This window comes from Halichoerus grypus, chromosome 6, assembly GCF_964656455.1.
Source record: "Halichoerus grypus chromosome 6, mHalGry1.hap1.1, whole genome shotgun sequence".
Lineage (NCBI taxonomy): Eukaryota > Metazoa > Chordata > Mammalia > Carnivora > Phocidae > Halichoerus > Halichoerus grypus.
Window position 1 is genome coordinate 119,651,439 of NC_135717.1, and position 20,761 is coordinate 119,672,199.

A 20,761-nucleotide genomic window follows, 5' to 3' on the forward strand; every position below is an offset into this window, starting at 1 on the left:
GGCAGGAAGAAGCTCCTCACAGCCACAGGGCAGCAGAACTGAAACTACAACCAAGGTCTCAAATGAACCCACCTGAATGTATTGGCCTCATGGGGGCAGGGGGGCTGGAGAGGTGGTACTGCTTCCATGTCAGAATGACTCCAAACCCTGTGTGCCCCCACCCCCGAGCCCTCACCACCTGCACTTTGCTTAAGCACCTGCCCTGAAGCAAGAGCTGAGATCTTAGGTTTTGGGGAAAGTGAGGTGCAGGGTCACCTGACAAATGGGTGGGTCCCCCCTCCCCCAGTTTACGAGCCCAGGGTGGCTCCCTTTTAACACCCTCCCTCTCTTTATGGACCTGCTGCAATCTTTGATGTCTTCTTCTGGTGAAGTGGCACTGGGGGAGAGAGAAGCCAACCTCAGCCAAAGAGGCCCTGCCCACAGTAGTGCTCGGGCCAGGCAAGGGGCTCCAGGGTGGGGGTCAGGGATTTAGCACGAGGAGCAGTTGATCAGAAAACTGATACTGAGTGTCCTTTTAGATCCGTGTCTCTTTGGAAAACATCAATGTCATATTCAGTCTCTTTCATGGTATTAGAAAGAACATGCTTGGGCTTTGGAGTGAGCCACACATGGTTCAAACCCTGGATCCTCCACATTTGAGCTTTTTGACCTTGGGCAAGTTACTTAACCCTTTGAGCTTCAGTTTCCAAATCTGAATTGCGTAATAGACAATTCATCTCACAGGTTGTCATGAAGAACGGACTAAAGTGTGTACAGAAAGTGCCCAGTAGTTTCTCATATCCAAACTTGCTCCTCTAATTAAAAGATAAGCTCCTTGAGTGCAAGGATCTCACTGGCTTACTCCCCTCCGCATCCCTCCCCCTTCCCCAGCACCGCAGGCCTCTCTGCCCCTCCTCTGTTTGGGTGGAGAGGCATTTTCACTCAAGCATCCCCCCTTTCCTCACAAATGCATGAATCCCAGGATCTGCGCCAATCTTCTCTGTCATCTGCAGGCCCCCATCTCAGAAGCCACTTACCCGGAGAATCCTGTAAACAACCTCCTTTTCATACTTGGCAGTTTTTCCTCTTCTCTGCCATGCTCCCTCTCTCCTCCATTAAAATGATTTTATTTGCTTTGCTCCTATTCTTATCCATCTATAATTTTTATTTTATAGTCACTCCATAATGTTTTGGGGCCATCCCTACTGAATCACCAACTGGTCTTACTTTAGGATTTAATTTGGTTTTATTAAAATTACCAAAATTCTCCCTGGGCAGGTGTAGACCTGGCCAGGGCAAAGCTCTCTAGGCCTCTCTGAGGCCCCTCCCCACTGGTAGATTTCCAGGCTCTTCAGTTTTTCGTTCAGCCACAGCAGGTGAATGTTCCTGGTGCAAGCAGTGTGTGTGTGTGTGTGTGTGTGTGTGCATGTGCGTGTGCACGTACACACTTGCCTTACTTTGCCTTATAAAGTCTCAGAAAATGGGTTTCCCACTCCCACTCCCTTTACTTATCCACTTCTGCACTTTTCTAGAGGAAGAAAATGCTCATCTACCTTCCTTTTGCCTTTCTAAGATCATAAATGGATCCCAGGGTATCTGAGGTAAATGCAGCTGAGATCAGTGAATGCATCTCAGGCGTCAGGGATATAAGGGAGGAAGCACGTGCATGCATGCGTGCGTGTGTGTGCGTGCTGCGTGTGCATGCGTGCGCCTGTCTAAAGGTAGCTTGGAGTGTAGTTGTTTCCATTTAGCTGTGAGGACGTAGATTTATACTGCCGAGGGAAAGAGCTATAATGTATTTTGAGTGGCTAAAAAGCTGCCTACAAGTAGCCGCCGTGCCTGCACTTGGGGGTATAGACACATTCTGTCAGAATGTAATTTTTGGTGTGAAATCAGTGACAGTAATAGGTTTTAGCTGCTTTATAGGTTTACTTTTTCTTTTCAGGGAAATGGGCTAGAAAAAGCTTGGGAAAAATAGGATTTCCACTTAGATTTAGATTTCTTCATTAGATGCAGAAATTTTAGCGTTAGGGGTGCTGGACCCAGAAGCAATAGAAGAGGAAATAGGATTCAAAGAAAATGAAAATAGCAAGAAGACACCTCCTCAATTAGATGTGTCCCATTTACCCTGGTGGATGATCACTGACTGTCCCCCAAGGCCTCTAGTGCCCGTGGACCCCTTTGAGAGGTAGAACTCAGGATGAAATCCCTCCCATCCCAATTCCATGGACATATTTGTTTTGTTCCCTTGTCTGAGGAGAGACAGGTTCAATTAAATCAGAGCATGTGCCTCCCTCTGCCTCCCCCTTCCCCGCCCCCTCCACAGTCCTAGGACCCACTCTGTCTGTATATCCACACCCCAAATACCTCCTAAGGAGCCGGGGAAGACCTCTACAATGAGACACATGAACAGTGCACTTCTTTACTAGAGAATCTCATAAAAGTAGGTCAGAGGGCTGTTGGGCTCGGAGCTCTGTTTTGGTGTCTCAACTTCTGCTCCCTCCCCACAGTTTTGCTTGGCTGGCATCAATCAACATTGAATCCGCCTGTTGCTTTTAAGGGAAGATGGCATAGAGCTGGGGTGAAGAAGAGTTAGCTTCGCACTGGGAATAATTCAGGGACTCCAGCTCTCCCTTAAGGATCTAATTTTGAATCTGGAGGGTTGAATGAGAAATAAGGCCATTTGAGGTAGCCTAACCCTGGGCATTTGAAAATTGACATTTTCTCACCATCCTTCTTTTCCTTTTAAAAAACAATGTAACTTGCAAGAATATGATTATCCTAAAACATTTTATTTTTTAATTAAAGAGGGTTCATTATGCTACCCGTCTCATCTCGTCCCAGAGGAGGGAAACCCTGTGTTCAGCAAGTTTGCTAAGAAATAATTATAGGTTCAGATCTTCCCCAGGCCCCGAAATTCAATTAAATTTTTTTTGTTTTAAGTTGCTTGCAGTCACATGGTAAGTATGTGTGCATGCGCGTGTTTGTGTGTGCACGCCCGCCCTAGTTTTCCTTGTAACTGCTCTGGGAATGGGTTCTTGGACATGAGGCTCCTAAAGGCCAAGCATCCCCCCACTCCCAGCCCATCTTCTTTAGCCGTATCTGTGTGAGCAAATGTTAACATGATGAGAAATCCTTCTGTGAAACGAACCTTACTTTGTTTTTTGCTGGTTTGTTATTGGCTCGAATTGCCCTGATTGTCTACCAGTCCCCAATTCCTGGGATACTTCCCTGGCATATACTGAGTTAGGTCAGTGTACGTAAGTGGCTTTAACCCTCATTGGGGATCAGAATCACCTGGGGGGGGACTTTTAACAGTGGAAATGCCTACTTCAGGATGTGTAGATTCAGCTGGTGTGGAATGGGGCCTAGGCATCAGTATTTTTTAAAAGCTTCCCAGGTGCGAATGTGCAGCCAGGGATGGGCACCCCCTGGAGAGGCGACAGTTGTGTCCAGGCGGCATCGATGGTGTGGGGATTTGGTCATTAGTAAAGAAGCCAAACAGGGTCATGACCCCCAAATTTGAGTGCCTACACTTCTTGGCTCGTTGTATAGTTATGTCAAATCGTGTAAGCGTAGGGGCAGAGTGCTTATCCGTCACTTCTCTCCAAACTCTGAGTTATAGTTAAACTTTGGTGGGAACAGGCATCCATAGCTGCCCCCACTTCCCTCATCTCAAGAGAGGGGGCAGTTCTGTTGTAGGACTGTCCCTGTTTACATAAAGAAAAAGATTATTTAGGGAGGATAGTGTATCGATGACAGACCCTGCATGAGCATTCCAGGAGGTGGGTCAGTATTTATAGGTATTTATGGGTTCATTTAGGCCATGAGTGACCTTTCCCCCAGTTTAAAGAAAGTAGCTAAAAACCCCAGGCTTCAGGGCACAAGCCCTCCTGGCAGCCAGGAATATGAGAAGAGGGAGGGCAGGACGATGTGAGGCCAGATTCGCACCAGATAATAAACCAAAATAGACACGTCTAATAGAAATCCAATAAATGAATTAATAAAATAAATAACATAAATGTACCTATGAATGCCCATATATCTCATCATATAAACATATACAGGTTGTATATATTAGCGGCTTACTTAATGTTTATGTGCATGTGTGTAGATTTAAATAGAGTGGTATATAAATATATTTATGTAACCACACTAGCTCTGTGGGGCATGGAGGTAATTATGCAGATTTTTCAGGCACAGTTTTTGGCAACTGTAGCTATTTTCATATTTTGACTGAAAATTTCCCTGATATCCTGATGCTTCCAAGTATTTAATGTATAAATTATGTATATATTTTCTGTTTTGTATATAGATGCTTGTTGTCTATGTTTGCTTTTTTCAGAGAGAATACTGAGTCTGTGTAGATAGCCAGAGTGAGCAATTCAGACTCAAATAATCTGCTTTGGGGTTTAGCTAATCTGTGCTTACAAATTATGTGACTCCAGTTCTAAAATCTTTACTTATTTGGTGCTACATAGAGGTGGCCCCTAAAAATTTGAACCAGTTGAATGCACTTCATTTTGACTTTTTTTCTTAATGAGAGAGAGTGAGAGAGCGAGAAGGGGCAGAGGGAGAGGGAGAGAGAGAATCTTAAGCAGGCTCCACTCCCAACATGGAGCCCGATGCGGGGCTCAATCTCATGACCCTGAGATCATGACATAGGCTGAAATCAAGAGTTGGGTGCTTAACTGAGCCACTCAGACACCCCCCTAAACCCTCATTCTTTATCCTCCTCTCTCACACATAAGCCCATGCACACACAGGGGCACACACACATGCATATATGTGTGCTCACTCTTTTGTCAAACTGACCCCAATTTCTTTCTAGCTGGATTGACAGTAGTCTGGTGGCCCCCACAGGGGAGGAAGCAAACCTAAGCAGTCTCCAGAGACAAGAATATACTAGCACACGTTATCCACATAGTAGATACATGCTAACATATGCAGAGATGTGCTTTTGTTCCAAAAGGGCTTGCTTAAGAAATTAGTTACAAACAACTACAAAATCCTTATCTGATTTCTATGACATTTCTGCCTATCTCCCAATTTGATTCTGTCTCTGAAGCTGGGACAGATACTGGAACTGTGTCTCCCCAAACTGCCTCCAAGAGCTGGGGCTCAGAGTCACACAGTGGAGAGTGGGAGGGAAGCCATCCACTATCATCTTCCTGTCTCCTGTGGCTAGACTGGGCTGAGCCAACTACAGAGTCTCCCCAGACCCTGCTTTACAGGTCTATTTATGATGATTTTTTTATGAAAAAGAATATAGATGAGTTTTAATAAGATTCCTCTCTCTCTCTGGGTTGGCTCAGCAACAACTTAGCTTTAAATATGCATCTCATTTCCCTAACTGCTTCTTTTAACTTGTTGACAAAACCAAAATGTAGCATGTAAAGAGGAGAGAACAACTTGGCCCTGAAAAAAGACAACCCTGTTTAAACTCAAGACTGGCTACTCACGGATAAGGAAACATATAAGAGAGTTTTCTGAATTGTTTAGCCTCAATCATCCCACTTTATTAAATACATCCAACGTGAGATGAACTTTTGTTGTTTTATTTGAACTCAAATCTCCACTTTGGCCTGGGTACGTAGGAAGAGGGAGTAGGATTGCTCTGTTAGTTTCACGGATGCTATTCCATTTCTTCTATACTCCTGGTGTTGCCGTGCATCGTGGGTGGATATATCAGCTCCCAGTTTTCACCTGGGATATATGTGGTCACGTACCACATCGGGTTGTGTCAGCAGAATGAAGTGAAGCAAGGAGTCCTGTACCAGCTACTTGTTCACTCATTCAGCAAAGATTTATTGAACTCCTATTATGTGCCGGGCGCTGTGCACAGTTCTGGGGTAACAGAGAACAAGATCCTGTCTACAAGGTACTCACAGTATAGTGGAAGGAATGGATACATTGACAAATAGGTATAATACAATATGTAAGGCATAGTGCAAGAAACAGTGCATGAGGTATTATGAAAGCACAAACCTACTCTTTGGGGTGCGGTGGGGTGAGGGTGGACTCTCAAGGGGGAGCAGATGATGACAGCCAGAACTTTATTTTACTCATCTTTGTATCTCCTAGTCCTTACTATGATGCCATACTTGTTGAATGGATTGATCAAGAATTGATTAAGTCTCTTTCTGCAGTGGCTAAAGCACTATAATAGGAGTCAGTAGGTCTCGGTTCTGGTCCAGATTCTGCAGTTGCAGTTTGTGACTTGGCCCTGTCACTGTTTGTCAAGAGGAAATTAGGGGAAGATCCTGGATGAATTCCAGACTTCCACTTCCCTGGTTAAATAAAATATACTGTCCCTCTTTCCAGTGTATGTATAATACATAAGAAATAAAACCAAGATTTTCATTCTATGATCCATTCATGAAATAGTTGTTAGCTCCCTATAACCTCGATCCTTTCCCAATTTTCTATGACTCTTCTTAAAGATATTTTTAAATCATTTGGAAGAGCATTTATAACTAACTCTAGACTGTTTTTTGCAAAAGTTAGGGCAGGTTGACTAGTACTGAGGAGGCTGGAACCTGGAAAAATTGAAATATTATAAAACCCGTTTGACTTCATTTGGCCAGTGCTGAAAAACAGCTTAAAACTGCCCTGTGCTTAGAGCAGAGTAGCAGCAAGCAGGGGTCCAGGGGCTGCATCGTGTCCTTCTTCATAGAACACTGCTTCTCTGCTTGAGTCCAGCACAGAAGGAGAGTGGTGGCTAAAGTGTCCTGACCTGGTTGCAACAGGAAGACTCACATCCCTGCTCTTTATGTTGCCTCTTCCTTTCCCTTACTCTAGGCCAAAGGGAGGAGATAGAAACTAAATGTTCTAGGTCTAATCAAATAACTGAGTGTTAAAGCTGAAGGGCCTAATCCTTCTCATAGACTCTTTACTCTTTTCCCCTAGAATACTTAGACTCTCATTTACCTCAGTTTTCTCTTCTGCAGACTAGGCTTAGTAATTCTTGCCCTACTTACTGTTGAGTGTGCCTTTTCTTTTATGGTACTTATCACAATTTGTAATTTATATTTGATTAATATCTGCCTTTCTAATTTGACAGCAATATTCATGAAGACAGGGACTGTGTGTGTTTTTTCCTTTTCATTTAATTCCCCACATCTAGTACAGTGCTTCCACATATTAGTCATTCAGTAAATACCTTTGACTATGTGAATGAATGGTATTTTGGGGATCAAGTAAGATGAATTTGAAATGTTTTCAAAAAGCTGTATAGGTGAAACCTGCATAAAGCATTGTTTCTAGTTAACTAGGTTGTGTGTTCCTTGAGTTTAGGAACTAAGTCTTATACTTTTTATTTCCCACTCAGCCTAGCAGAGCACTTTTCATACAGTAGGTACTCTGTAAGTAATTATGCTTACCACTATATTATTTAAAAAAACATTATAATAATACTTACAATAAACTATCTGAAAGTGAGTTTAAGACAAACAGTTCCATTTACAATAGCATCAGATATAATAAGATACTTAGGAATAAATTTAACAAAATAAATACAAAAATTATACTCTGAAAACTATAAAACACTGTTGGAACTAACTAAAGAAGACCCAAATGAATGTAAAAACATCCCATGTTCATGGAAGTACTTCCCAGATTAATCTACAGATTCAACACAATAACTGTCAGAATCCCATCTGGCTTCTTTTCATAAATTTACAAACATTCCAGAATTCATATGGAAATTCAAGGGATCAAAAGAGCCAAAACAATCTTGAAAAGAACAAGTTTGGAGGACTCACATTTCCTGCTTTTAAAACTTACTACAAAGCTACAGTAATCAAGAGAGAATGGTACTGGTATAAAGTTAGACCTATAGACCAATGAACTAGAATGAGAGCCCAAGAATAAACCCTTACATTTATAGCCAATTGATTTTTTTTTTTTTTTGCCAATTGATTTTTTAAAAAGATTTTATTTGTTTATTTGACAGAGAGAGACACAGCGAGAGAGGGAACACAAGCAGGGGGAGTGGGAGAGGGAGAAGCAGGCTTCCCGCTGAGCAGGGAGCCTGATGCAGGGCTTGATCCCAGGACCCTGGGATCGTGACCTGAGCCGAAGGCAGACTCTTAACCAACTGAGCTACCCAGGCGCCCCCAGCCAATTGATTTTTGACATGAGTGCCAAGACAACTCAATGGAAGAAGAATAACTTTGTAAGTGGTGCTGTGATAACTGGAGAGCCACGTGCAAAAAAAAAAAAAAAAAAAAGAATTTGGACTCCTACCTCACACTATATACAAAAATTAACTCAAAATGGATCAAGGACCTAAATATAAGAGTTAACACTATGACATTTTTAGAAGAAGAAAACATAAATGTAAGTCCTCATGACCTTGGGTTAGGTAATGGTTTCTTAGATAAAGACACAATAAGAGAAGAAAAATAGGTGGTAGATTGCACTTCATCAAAATTTAAAACTGTTTTCTTCAAAGGACACTATCAAGGGGCTCCTGGGTGGCTAAGTCAGTTGACGGTCTGCCTTCGGCTCAGGTCATGATCTCAGGGTCCTGGGATCGAGCCCCACATCGGGGTCCTTGCTCTGCAGGGAGTCTGTTCTCCCTCTCCCACTCCCCCTGCTTGTGTTCTCTCTCTCTCTCTTGCTCTGTCAAATAAATAAAAAAATCTTAAAAAAAAAAAAAAGGACACTATCAAGTGAAAAGAAAACCCACAGAGTGGGAGAAAATATCTGCAAGTCATATATCTGATAAGAGACTTGTATGTAGACTATGTCAAGAATTCTTATAAATCAATAATAAAAAGACAAATGGCCCAATTAAAAATGAGCAAAGCATATGAGTAGGCATTTCTCCAAATGCCAATAAGCACATAAAAATATGCTCAACATCATTAGCTCTCGAGGAAAGGTAAATCAAAACCACTAGGATAGCTATAATAATAATAAAAACAAGATAATAATAACTGTTGGTGAGGATTGGATAAATTGTAACCCTCATACATTGCTGGTGGGATTATAAAATGATACATCTGTTTTGAAAAACAGTCTGACAGTTTCTCAAACAGTGAAACCTGGAGTTACTATGAGACCTCAGCAGCTCCACTCCTAAGTATACATCCAAGAGAAATGGAAACATACATTCATATAAAAACTTGTATATGAATGTTCATAGTAGTGTTATTCATAAAAGCTAAAAAGTGGAACCAACCCAAAAGTCCATCAACTGGAGAAATAAAAAGTGGAATATTCATATAATGGAATATTATTTGGCAATAAAAAAGGAATGAAGTCCTGACACATGCTACAACATAGATGAACCTCAAAAATATTATGCTAACAGAAAGAAGACAGTCACAAAAGAGCACATATCACATGGTTCCATTTATATGAAATATTCAAAGTAGGTAAATCTACAAAGTGAAACAGTAGACTAGTGGTTGCGAAGAGCTAGGAGTCTTGGGAGTAGTGGGGGGAAAGGGGAAGGGGGAGCTAATATAGGCTCCCTCTTTGGGGTGATGAAAATATTCTAGAATTGATTTGTGATGTGGTTGCACAACACTGTGACTATGTTACAAATCGTTGAATTGTACACTTTAAATAGGTGAATCATATGGTATGTGAGTTATATCTCAATAAAGCTTTTATTAAAAAAAGAAAATTATAATATAGTGCCTGCCCTTAGGGAAACTAGAGGTTATTGAAAAAAATTTTTTTGATTCTCCATCTTGAAAGTTTATGTATTTATTTTCTATGTGTGACTGTAACTTAGTACTTTGGAGTTTAGGGTGAAGTTGCAGGAAGATATTAGAGGAGAAAAAAGGGCAGAGAACAAGGGCAAAAAGAAACTCAAGGAGCTAAGTCTTTTGGGAAAAGGCCTAGGGAGCCTGTTCACTTTCCTACCCCATCTATTTAGGTAAGAACAGCATCTTCAAGACTCCAAACATGAATATTTTTTATTGAGATTTCTGGTTTTGGTTGTGGTGTTTGGTCCAGCCACCCTCTTTAGGACGAAAGCCACTTAAAAAATATGAAATATTGACCTCCTGTCTTTCTCTAGTCTCCCACATCCGTCTGAAGATCTGGATAATTGGAGGGTGTGGAAAGAGAGCCATGGAGGACTTGTATCCATCTGGAGAGTGGCAAGTTGAGGAGCTGGTGAATGACTCAAGAAGATTGGAGTCTAGAACAAAACACTCCAAAACCTCCCTAAGTATATAATGGGAAGGAACTTGGGGAAGTCTTGATGACCAAATTGACTCCTAGTATGCTGTAGTTTTGATTCTAGTCTTTGTTTCCTTCCTTTCTCCAGAATCCAAATTTCAGTGACCAGAGTAGCTGTCCTACCTATTTGTTTCAAACAACCCCTTTGAACAGAGCCTGTCCTGACAGAGAGGAGTATGGGTTGGTGTTGGAGACGGAGAGATCTAGCAGAAAAAAAAAAAAAAAAAAAAAGCTCTGGTCTTCAGGAAACTCTCAGTCTAATGGGGAAAATAATACCTAGCTCTTGGATTTAAGAAATAAAGAATCAACAAATAGGAAGACTTTCCTTATTTGGAAAAAAAAAAAAATCTTCCTAGATGAGAAAATGTTGAGCTAGATTTTAAAGGAAGTTCAGAATGTGGATTGGAGAAGCATTCCCTCTCTTGCTGTTAGACCCCAACCACAGGAATAGCTCTGCCCAGAGCTGGTTAACCAAGGCCCTTTGCCTGCATATCCTGAGTGATTTGATGTGAGTGGCTGAAGTCCAGTTAAGGGGTGACTGAGCGGGCAAGGTAGGGCATACTTATGAAGTAGAGTTTTGGTTTAGGGCTTGACTAGAGAATTCAGTGCATTTGCAATTGCCTTTAAGGGGAGTAAAGAGCAAGGAGCCCTTGTGGACATGTAGGTTACCTACACCAAAACAGACTTGTGTTCTGCTTTCTGGCCAGCCCTATTCTCTGCTCTTCTTATCCCAACTTGCCTAATTGATACCTTGGCCGATGGTGTCATTAACAATGCTTGAATAATAGCCTGACCGGCTAATTTCAAAATGGGAGAGGTGATTAATATGTTGGAAATCCAGCTGGGGTGGGGGGTGCAACGAAGGGGATGTCCCCAGAAATAAAAAATGGAGGAGGGGTCTGTTTGTGTCCCCATGACCCATCTGCTGACTTCAACCAAAGGGAAGAACTTGGGAATAGGAGTCTGATTTCCGGCTCCTTTTTGGTTTGCTGATCCCTCTCTGTTTCCCCTCCCATACCTCCCCTAACAGCACACGTTCTGACACCTACAAGCTCGTTACATGATGATGACCTATATTTTTATCTTTTTTATGAGCATCAAACACACATCGTCTTGCAAGCACATGTGTTTTTTTTTCCCTATTGACGTGTGAGTGCCTTTGATGGTAATTTATTGTAGGGTTGAGCAGCCAGGTCTTAATTGTACCCTAAAATTGCTTACCATTTTGATGCCTCCAAACCATCCCAAAATGTACCTTTTTTCTACAGAAGGGTGTGGGGCAACCTCCTTTTTACTGTCTTCTGTGGTAGAACGTGGAACTCAGAGAGAACGTGAGGGAGAGATTCCCCAGCTGGGTTTCAGGGACGCCTTAGTCCCCAGCTTCTAATTGCAGTGGGACTGTATGAAAGTTTTGCTGAACTCAGCAAAACTGAACTCAGTTTTTCCTTCATGGTTTAGGGTCAGCATGGCTTCACTGATTGTTCAGAATGGCCAATGAACAGTTTCTACTCCAGCATTCAGACTTTTCAGGAAATTTCCATCGTGGCCACTTGCATCTGTGAATCCAGATGGGATTAGAAATGAGAAAGTCGTGCCTTAATCTAGAGACTCTGGGCTATGGCAGGCAGCTAACCCAAAGCATAGCAGTCCTTCTGAAGTCATTTTGTAATAACCTCTACTTCCACATCTAACCAGTCCCCCACCTGGCTTAGGTAGAATTCAGCATCCCCGTAAGGGATGATCAGGGAGAACAGAGGAAAAGGAGGATGAGGAGTGAAGTCCTAAGAATATAAGTTTAGCCCAAGCAGAACTTAGTTTTAAGTATAATTTGAATTTGGGTCCAAAAGTCTTCTTTTCCCTGGCCTCACTTTGTCCCTCAGTACAATAGAGAGCATCATACCCTAGGACAGTCAGATTCATTACAAGAGGATGAGTCAGTGTCCAGAACAACCAGGAAGGTAACTCACATCTCATGAAAGTGTAAGAGGAAAATGGAGACTAAAATTCCTACCTCTCTTTCTGGAGAGGACAGGAGTAGCACTCAGTGTTGACCCATGCTGTTGTACTGGAAACTGGTCTACCTATAGACTGAGTCCCTGTTAGCTCTTGTTACAGACTGTCCATTCCAGCTGAGTTCATTTGTTCTATGTCTCCCACACATGACACTCACCACATGTGCTTGCTGGGACTTGCCTCCAAACATTTATACAGACCAGTTCCCTCCTCCCCCAATCTTAGGTACTGTTTCTCTGTCCTCTCTGTTCAACCCTGTCCTTTTCCTCTTTGTGTAACTGGTCCTAAAGTCTCTTCCACCAGAGAGCTGCCTTATTCGCCTTAGCTGGCTCCTAGGACTCCACTATTCTATAGTTCCTCAACATTGTATTATTTGCAGTTAGTATCTGTCTTAATGTCTGTCTATGTCCATGAAAGGACTTTTTGTGGCCATCTGAATAAGTCTCCTGACCAAAACCAAAACTGTTACCATCACCTTCTTAGGTGGATAAAAGTCTCTCTTCTATTAAAGGCCTTTCCAAGTGGGAGATTTTAGTCTTCCTTGACCTCCCATTTTTATGTCTGGTGGAATTGTATAGATGCAGATGAATTTAGTAAAGACTGTAGCTTCCATGGTGGAGTCCATGTGAGATGTCATTTTCTGTATGATAATTCAAAGAATGTTTGTTGTCAAACTTCGGAAATTGAGTTAGTTATCTGGAAATCTCAAAGAAATATGGGCCATCATAATTCCTTGATTCTCTATTATACATTGGATAAATTCCAAACTCTGTTGTTTGGTCTTCAGAGCCCTCTATAGTGACACTACTTAGATTTACATCCATACCCCTTCATATAACCTCGACTACACCTCATGGGTCCATTTGAGGTTTTTGAACTTGTACTATGTTCTTCTGCCCTCTGACCTTTGCACTTACTGTTCTTTCTATCTAGAATGCCGTTCCTTTCCTTATCAACCTATCAAGGTCTTATCCTTCATTTAAAGCCCAGCTTAAAATCTTATTTTCCAAGAATATTTCCTAGGTCTCTCTAGTGACAATTACTTCTGTCTTTCCCCCAACTATGGTGTCATATTATTTGAGTCTTTATGGTAGCACTGTTTTGTGCTGGAGTAATTTATATATGTATTTGTCTCTTTTACTAGATTATAAGCTTTTAGAGGGTGGAGATTACATATATTTTAACTTTATATCCCTTTCTGGGCTTAGCATAATGCTTTGGCACAGTAGATGCTCAAGAAATATCAATTCATTGAATGAAAGAGCTGTGTTGTTACGTTTATTTTGCTCTTATAGTTTTTCCCTAAGCACGTCACCATTTTGCACTGTCCAAATCAGTCTTTGGGTGTTCTCAACTTCTGTCTATGGTAAGAGCAGAGCATCTAAAATAATATAAGTTAGACTGCAGGTAGAACTGACAGGTTTGAGAAAGCCCTGAAAACAGATTCATCCTTGGAAGGTTTCTGGGCTGGTTTGAGATCAGCTTTCCTGCTTGGCAAAGGCCTTTTGAAGGGATGCCTGTGCAGAGCCACTAGGGGAGAAATCAGGATCAGGGGAGAGGGAGCTGAATATTAGGAAAAACTGATTTCTTGGAACCGGATCAGTTTCAGGATTTTTTATGTCAGCAGAAAGGGCTGTGTCTTTGCTTAGAGGTATTCATTTCACTCTTGACACCAAGCTTGTTTCTTTATGCTATGATAATGTCACTGACAGCACTTTTCCTGTCAGGTGCCTGAGGAAGGGCTGACAGCTCTGTTCCCATTTGCTTGTTGGTAGGAGGTGAAGAATGAGCTACTTTTTGACTGCTTATGTTCCATATACTTAAGAGAAGACAAAGCTAAACCTCCCAGGCCCCTTACCAGGTCCTCCCATCAACTCCTCACTCCCCCACCCCATCAGTTCTCCTGACTTCCAACAAGGCCTTTCTGTTCTAAGATGAGCTGTTACCCTCACCACTGATGGCCCATGTGGGTCACTTCTTCAGGCCCACTCCTCTGTGCTCAGTTCTGTAGATTCCTTCTTGCCAAACTCTGGCTTATTGTCTGCTCTTCCTCCTCCAGAAAGTATTCTGATTACCTTCCAGAAATGCACTTAACCTTTCCTCATCCTCTGCAGCATAGATGACTAGACACCAGCCCGGATCTTTTAGTGCTGTTTCTATTTATTCTCTGTGTTTTTCCTGTATCTTGTTCCTGTCATACAGGGAACCTCCTCACACTAATAATACTTTTCTTTTTGACTCTGTACCCACCCCATGGCCTCCAGTTTCTCCAGTTAGAGAAGTCATTGACTGGCTTTCTCTGCCTTGGAAAGTTAACCAACATTAACAGGTGACAATAAAGAGAGATTTAGAACCTGCTGACTTTCGTGACATCTTCCTTTCACAAATACTGGCTAAGCATCTATTAGGTACTAGACACTGCTCACATTACCATGCCTCTCTCCTGTATATAGCTTATACTCCATGCTTTTTCTGAATGGGAGTTTGGATATTGGCCCGATTTGGGAAATTATGTAATCAAATGTTCCCAAACAATATTGAAAATTTGGAAGTCTCTGATGGAGTACAGAATTAGGATTTTTGTTCTTTGTTAGCCATTCTCTCCATTCTTGATATTGCTTTCCTTATCGGTCCATCTCTCAGAACTTGATATAGAAAAGTTGTTTTGTGTCTCATTCTGTGATGTGTAGTTAGTCCATCTCAACCATAATTTTAGCATTTATTGAAGAACTCCAAGGGTTGAAGTGGGGAGACTAGATATTCAAAAGAAGGAGAAGGAGAAGGAGAAGGAGAAGAAGAAGAAGAAGAAGAAGAAGAAGAAGAAGAAGGAAAGAAGAAGAAGAAAGAAGAAGAAGAAGGAGAGGAAAAAGAAAAAGTAAAAAAAAAAAAAAAAAAGAAAATTGAACCATGGTCCTCACCTTTAAGGAACTTATAGTAGAACAAATGAGACAGAAAACATCATTTGTCCTTCTGTCATATAAAAATGCGCACACATGCTGGTTTATGCAATTAAATATTGTTGAAACTTAATAGGTGAAACTGGGGCAAAGAAGTCATTTCAATTAATTGGAGTTAATAAAGAAGACTCTTTGGAAGAAAGAGTTTTGAGCTGGGTTTTGATGGGAGACTGAGAAGTAGAGGCCATGAAGACTACATTCTTGGGGTTAGGAGACAATGTTCAGTCACAGGCTTGGATGTGGAGATGAGTCGGGGTGTGGAGCTTGGTGAATGAGTTATCTTGGCTGAAGGACAGGTCTAAGTAGAAAAAGTCAGAAGACATGGGTCTGGTGAGAGATTAGGGTAGAATTGGTGGAGGACCTATATAACCAATACAGCTGGAAGCAGAGGAATAAATAAAATAACTTTAGGAATGCTAAAATTTTTATTCTTCCCCTAGCTTTTGAGAAAAAGGGATTGAGGTTTTAGGGACTCGGATTACTATCTGACTAGGTGTTCTGCTAACATGTGGTAAAGAATAAAGACCAGTTATAATAATATCCCTAAGGTCTAGGTTTTTTTGTTTGTTTTTTTCAAAATATTGCTTAAATATCAGCTGTAATTATTCACCCAAATGGACTCTGTACTTCATTTTGCTTGGTTCTCTTCTGGAATCTTAGAATGACCCTGCAGAAGTTAACTTACCCAGTCACATTGCTTCTTGCATTCTTCAGTCTACCCATTTTTCCTGTAAAACAAGAGTTAGTGGTAAAGCAAAGAAACCTTCACACCTGGTATCTGCCCATTGACCTTTTTACCTTTCTGGACTGATCATGCTGGAAGGGGGGAAATACACACTGAGAAACTGCCTCTGGATCTTCCCAGCCTGTTAGAGGGAGGTCTTCCTAATCTGGGTTATGCTAACTAACTACATGGAAAGAGAGTCCTGGCTCTAACTTCCCAGACTTAAAGTATTTCTTCTACCTTGGACTTCTGCTGGGATCTCCTCTGAAGAAGAAGGAAGGGGTGACCATTTTTCATATAATGCTTAAATATGAATGAGGGTGGAAAGATAATAAATAAATTTAGGTTTAAAATTTTGGTTTAGGGGCACCTGGGTGGCACAGTCAGTTAAGTCCCAACTCTTGGTTTTGGCTTGGGTTGTGATCTCAGGGTTGTTAGATTAAGCCCTCAGTTGGGCTCGGTGCTCAGCCTGGTGGCTCTTTCCCTCTCCCTCTGCCCTTCCTGCTCATGCACACACACACACACACACTCTATCTCTCTCTCTCAAAATAAATAAATAAATCTTAAAAAAAACAAACTTTCGTTTAAAAGACAAAATGCCAAGAGAGGAATTAAATTTCACAGAGAAAGAAAGAATAGAATTACCAAGGAAAGAACCTCCCAACAGAGTGGGTTATTGATATGACTGAAGGAAATTGAATAGTTTCTTTATATGAGAAACTAGAAGAATTGGGTCAAATACCAACTGTCTGCATGATTTTGGAGCCAATGGAATGGATGAAAATATCTCCAAAATTCTGTCTTCAGGCCTAAGCCTCAGTGATTTCTGAATAGGATATGGGGAGAGGAAGCTAGAGTGATTTGCACCCATCTTTTCAGGTCTCTCTTCCCTATAACTGCATGTCCCTCTGGTTCCTCAAAAACTTTTTTGCCCTTCTGCTTCAGAGATGGAAGACTTTGAGGAACTGAGGATGAAGTTTATTCAACCTAGATGTGCAAATGGAATTTTGTGACCACTTTTGATACGATTTTCATATCTAGATGAATAGCCAAGGTGAATTTTCATACTAACATTGGATCAACTCTTCATTCCTGATTTGCCGACTCCATACTTCCACTCCCTTGGATTTGGTAGAAACATTGTGTGAGAAAGAATCAGGGATAGACACACATGGCAGGTGTGTGTGTGTGTGTGTGTATGAGTGGCATACACAGGTAGTAACATAATGTGAATTTATTTCACTTTTTTTTAACACTAATTACACTTTGAGCTTATATATTTCTTTATGAATCTGTTTAATTGTGACCTCTACCACTAGACAGTAAGCTACACACAAGGCTTACATCTATTTTGTGCATCACTGTATACTCCCCACTTAGCTAGCATAGGACTTGGCACATGTAGGAAATCAACAAGTGAATAAATTATGTGTGCTTCTGCTCTCATCCAGTGACTTGGATAATGAGAAGTGCTTACTTCTCAGGGGCTAGGAGGATTCTACATTATGACAAGGGGAGGAATCAGAGGTGAACCACAGAGACTGATCAGATCTCTGCAGATGAAGCAGGCAGCCCTAGGGCAGATCTCTTGTTGACTTCCTCTGCCCATCTCTGGCTGCATCTTATCATAATACCTGGGGCACAGGCCACAGAGTGATCCAGGGCTGGGGATGGGAGGAGGTATGTCCTGGCTATCAGAATAGACATCTTACCCCAGCTGCAGTTGTTCCAGATGTGTCAGGGTTCCCAGCCCACTGACCTGCAGGGCACAGTGGGGGGTTGGTGGCATGAGTCAGAGAGGAATGTGGGGCTGGTTGTTTGGGAGTTTCACTTTGTAAGGAGAAGCCGGTTCCCCATGCCTGGCAGTTCCCTAATGGTATCTCCAGAAGCAGAGCCTAGAGACAATTAGTTGAAGAAGACAGACTGAGCACCCACACTCTTTTGAATCCCCCAGGATGTTGGCAGCAGAAGCATTTAAATGGATTTTAATGGGCAAAGGACAACTCATAGACCCGCAGAGTATCATAGAGTGTTTCACTTGAAATGAAATTTGAGAGAGGATCTTATTCATGCTTCTGCCTTCATTCCAGATAAACAAAAGTCTCTCCCCTTGAAGATTTTCTGGCCTATAACATGGAGGCCACACCAGGGCAGTGGAAGCTCAGCATAAATTCTCCAAGATTCCGTTTCCTCATTCCCCTGGTAGGAATGAGTGGACACATCAGAGAGACCCTCACCTCTACCTCCCTCGATTCTCTGCGTCTTCATACAGCACACAGTGGTGGAACATGTCAGCTGGTGCAAAGAGGCCCTCATTCTTGGGTCTTACTGGAAAGGGGACCTATGAATCTTGTAAATGTGATGACATCGGCAATGACAGACTCTTCAGCCGCCTAGTAGTCTGTAATTGAAGCCAGGAATTCAGCACACGCTCTGACACACCCAGCCTTCACTGTGGGTTCCCAGAAGCGGGTTCTTGCATAGCCACTAGGCTGGGAGGACCCTCACTTAACCAACCCTCTCTGACAAACACCAAGGTCTCAGAGCTGAATCCTAAATTACCAAACCAAGGGATAATTTTATCCCTCTTTCTGCTTCCATTACCAGTTGTGCCTAAAATATTCTTGCAAGTTATTCCCAATTGCTAAACTCCCTAATAAGCAAAGTCCAAGTCCCATGGAAGTACCATAGGAGTTCTTTCATTTTGGCTTAACTGAAATCTTTTTTGTGAGAATCAGAGGCTAAAATTTATCAAGCCAGAGAGCTTCTACACTGCTTTGAAGCCCTAGGCAAATAGGCTGGGGATTTTTTCTGCTCTTCTCCACCTCTCTCCATAATGAGATGCTTTGTTTCCATGAACCAGCCCTGATCCAGACTTCTAGACTCTGTGACAGGACATTTCATCCCTCCCTCTGCCTCCAGGCAGGACTGAACTTAACCCATCCTACACTGAAGGGTGTCTCCTCTAGACCTTGTTTCAAGATTTTCTGAAGCTTCAGCGTCTTTTGGTTAAATGTGCACAACTGTTTGCCCCGTTGTCCTGTTAATTTCCAATGGCAATTCTAGCCCATTACTTCCCTTTGTGGAAAGGAAGATCCTTGTCTCTCCTATCTTTCCAGCTAAAAGTGTCTTAGTGCTTTTATAATGTTTCTTGAAAGCATTTGGTCTCATATTTTTCTTATGCCAGAAAAGGAAGGTATTACTTGAAATTTGCCCAATTATCTGAGCATTGTTGACCTTGCATATTTTTGTCACTATTGTTGTTATACCCCACCCCCAACATATCTCAACCTTGCTTTGGACTGAGACTTCGAATATCAGTTTTCTCCACCTGGGATGCTTTCCCTCTCTCATCAGTCCTGACCTTCCATTACTTCCTAACCCTGCCCCATTCTATCTCTCTAGACTACACTTTCTAACTGTGCATTCCCTCTATATTCCCAATACTTCTGATTCCTCCAGCAGCAATACAAAGAACTTCAATCAGCTGACCTCAAGATCTGCCCTCACCTCCCTGAGGTGCATACAAGAAACTGGCAGCATAGTGTAGAAAGATGTGTTAATAAATAGCATGGAAGTCAAGAACCCCAGGAGGCTAGTGTGGATCTGTAACCTTGGAAAATTCATAACCTCTCTGGCCTTTCAGTTTAATTATTTGGACAAGGAATTATTTAATTAAGCCATCTCTAAGAGCTCTTCAAACTTGAAATATGTTATGAATTTGTGTTTTCTTCTCTTTCTTGGTCTCCTCCAATATCATGAACAGAACTCTTCAAGCAGGGAAATCACAGAATAAGAGAAGAAGAATGAATTAAAAGATACCATTGGAACTTACAGAAGAAGGGCCATTTGAAGACACAAGGAGAAGAGAGCCATCTACAAGCTAAGGAGGGAGGCCTCTGAAGAAACCAAACTTGCTAATGCCTTGATCTTGGACTTCTGGCCTCCAGAACTGTGATAAATACACTCTTGCTTAAGCCAAAAATAAAAAATAAAGACATAATTGATAAAAAAAATTTTTTATTATTATTAAAGATTTTATTTATTCCAGAGAGTGAGAGAGAGAGAGTGCGAGTGAGCGAGTGAGCGAGCAGGGGGAGGAGCAGATGGAGAGGGACAAGCAGACTCTGTCCTGAGCACAGAGCCTGACTCTGGGCTCAATCCCAGGACCCTGAGAACATGACCTGAGCTGAGACCGAGTTGAATGGTCAACAGACTGAGCGATTTTAATGTGTAGGTTGTGCTGGTGGTAACAATTATGAATTTTTAGTGAGGATGGGGGAGGGCTCCTATGACTCCTTATCCCTTATCTTTTGTGATCTTACAAAAATTGCTGTGATGTCTTTCAGATGATAGTGAAGTGGCTATGGCCTAAGCCTTACATCCTCTGCACGGTGGCCTGGTATCCTAGACACACGCTTGTTCTACTGTGGAAAGTCTGGCCTGCCCTCACGAGAATCACTGAAGAAAGACACTACATTAAGTTCTTATTCATTTCTTTCTTAAAAATTCCCAAGTCCTTTGTAAGTAAAAAAAGAAGACTATTTCTATCTGGAAATAAAAATTTCATTTTCTAAATGGAACTCCAGTTTCTTCTATGCTGTATTGGTTGTTATGCTTCCTAACAATCCCTGTAAAATAAAAGACCATAAAACCCAGTAATTTATAAGGTTATTTGGCCATGTGTGTATGTGTGTGTATGTGTGTGTGTGTGTGTGTATGAACAATTCATGTGATTACCACTTTGGACTGAAAAAGACTTAGAGAAATGTCATACTGACACTTTGGCCACTTACCCAAAGCAGGGACAGTCTCACATTATTTTAAACAACAGGACCACTTAGATTTTTAATTAAAGGGGAGTTCCTGAACAGCTGGAGAAGAGAAA

The 20,761-nt window shown here is 41.7% G+C and overlaps 2 long non-coding RNA genes across 4 annotated transcripts in view; both read left to right on the forward strand.

The window, feature by feature from the left end:
• The window catches only part of LOC118555800 (uncharacterized), a 105,230-nt gene extending 85,143 nt beyond the window's left edge, over window positions 1–20,087 (forward strand). For 2 of the 3 annotated variants that reach the window (XR_013449211.1, XR_013449212.1), the window contains one exon: window positions 19,640–20,085. This is a non-coding gene — a long non-coding RNA (uncharacterized LOC118555800). Of the gene's footprint in view, window positions 1–19,639 lie in introns of all 3 variants that reach the window. The other variant, XR_013449213.1, reaches the window with a different exon arrangement.
• Window positions 1–20,451, forward strand: part of LOC144382376 (uncharacterized) — a 126,742-nt gene extending 106,291 nt beyond the window's left edge. The window contains exon 2 of the long non-coding RNA XR_013449214.1: window positions 20,223–20,451. This is a non-coding gene — a long non-coding RNA (uncharacterized LOC144382376). The remainder of the gene's footprint in view (window positions 1–20,222) is intronic.
• Window positions 20,452–20,761: the final 310 nt, after the last annotated feature.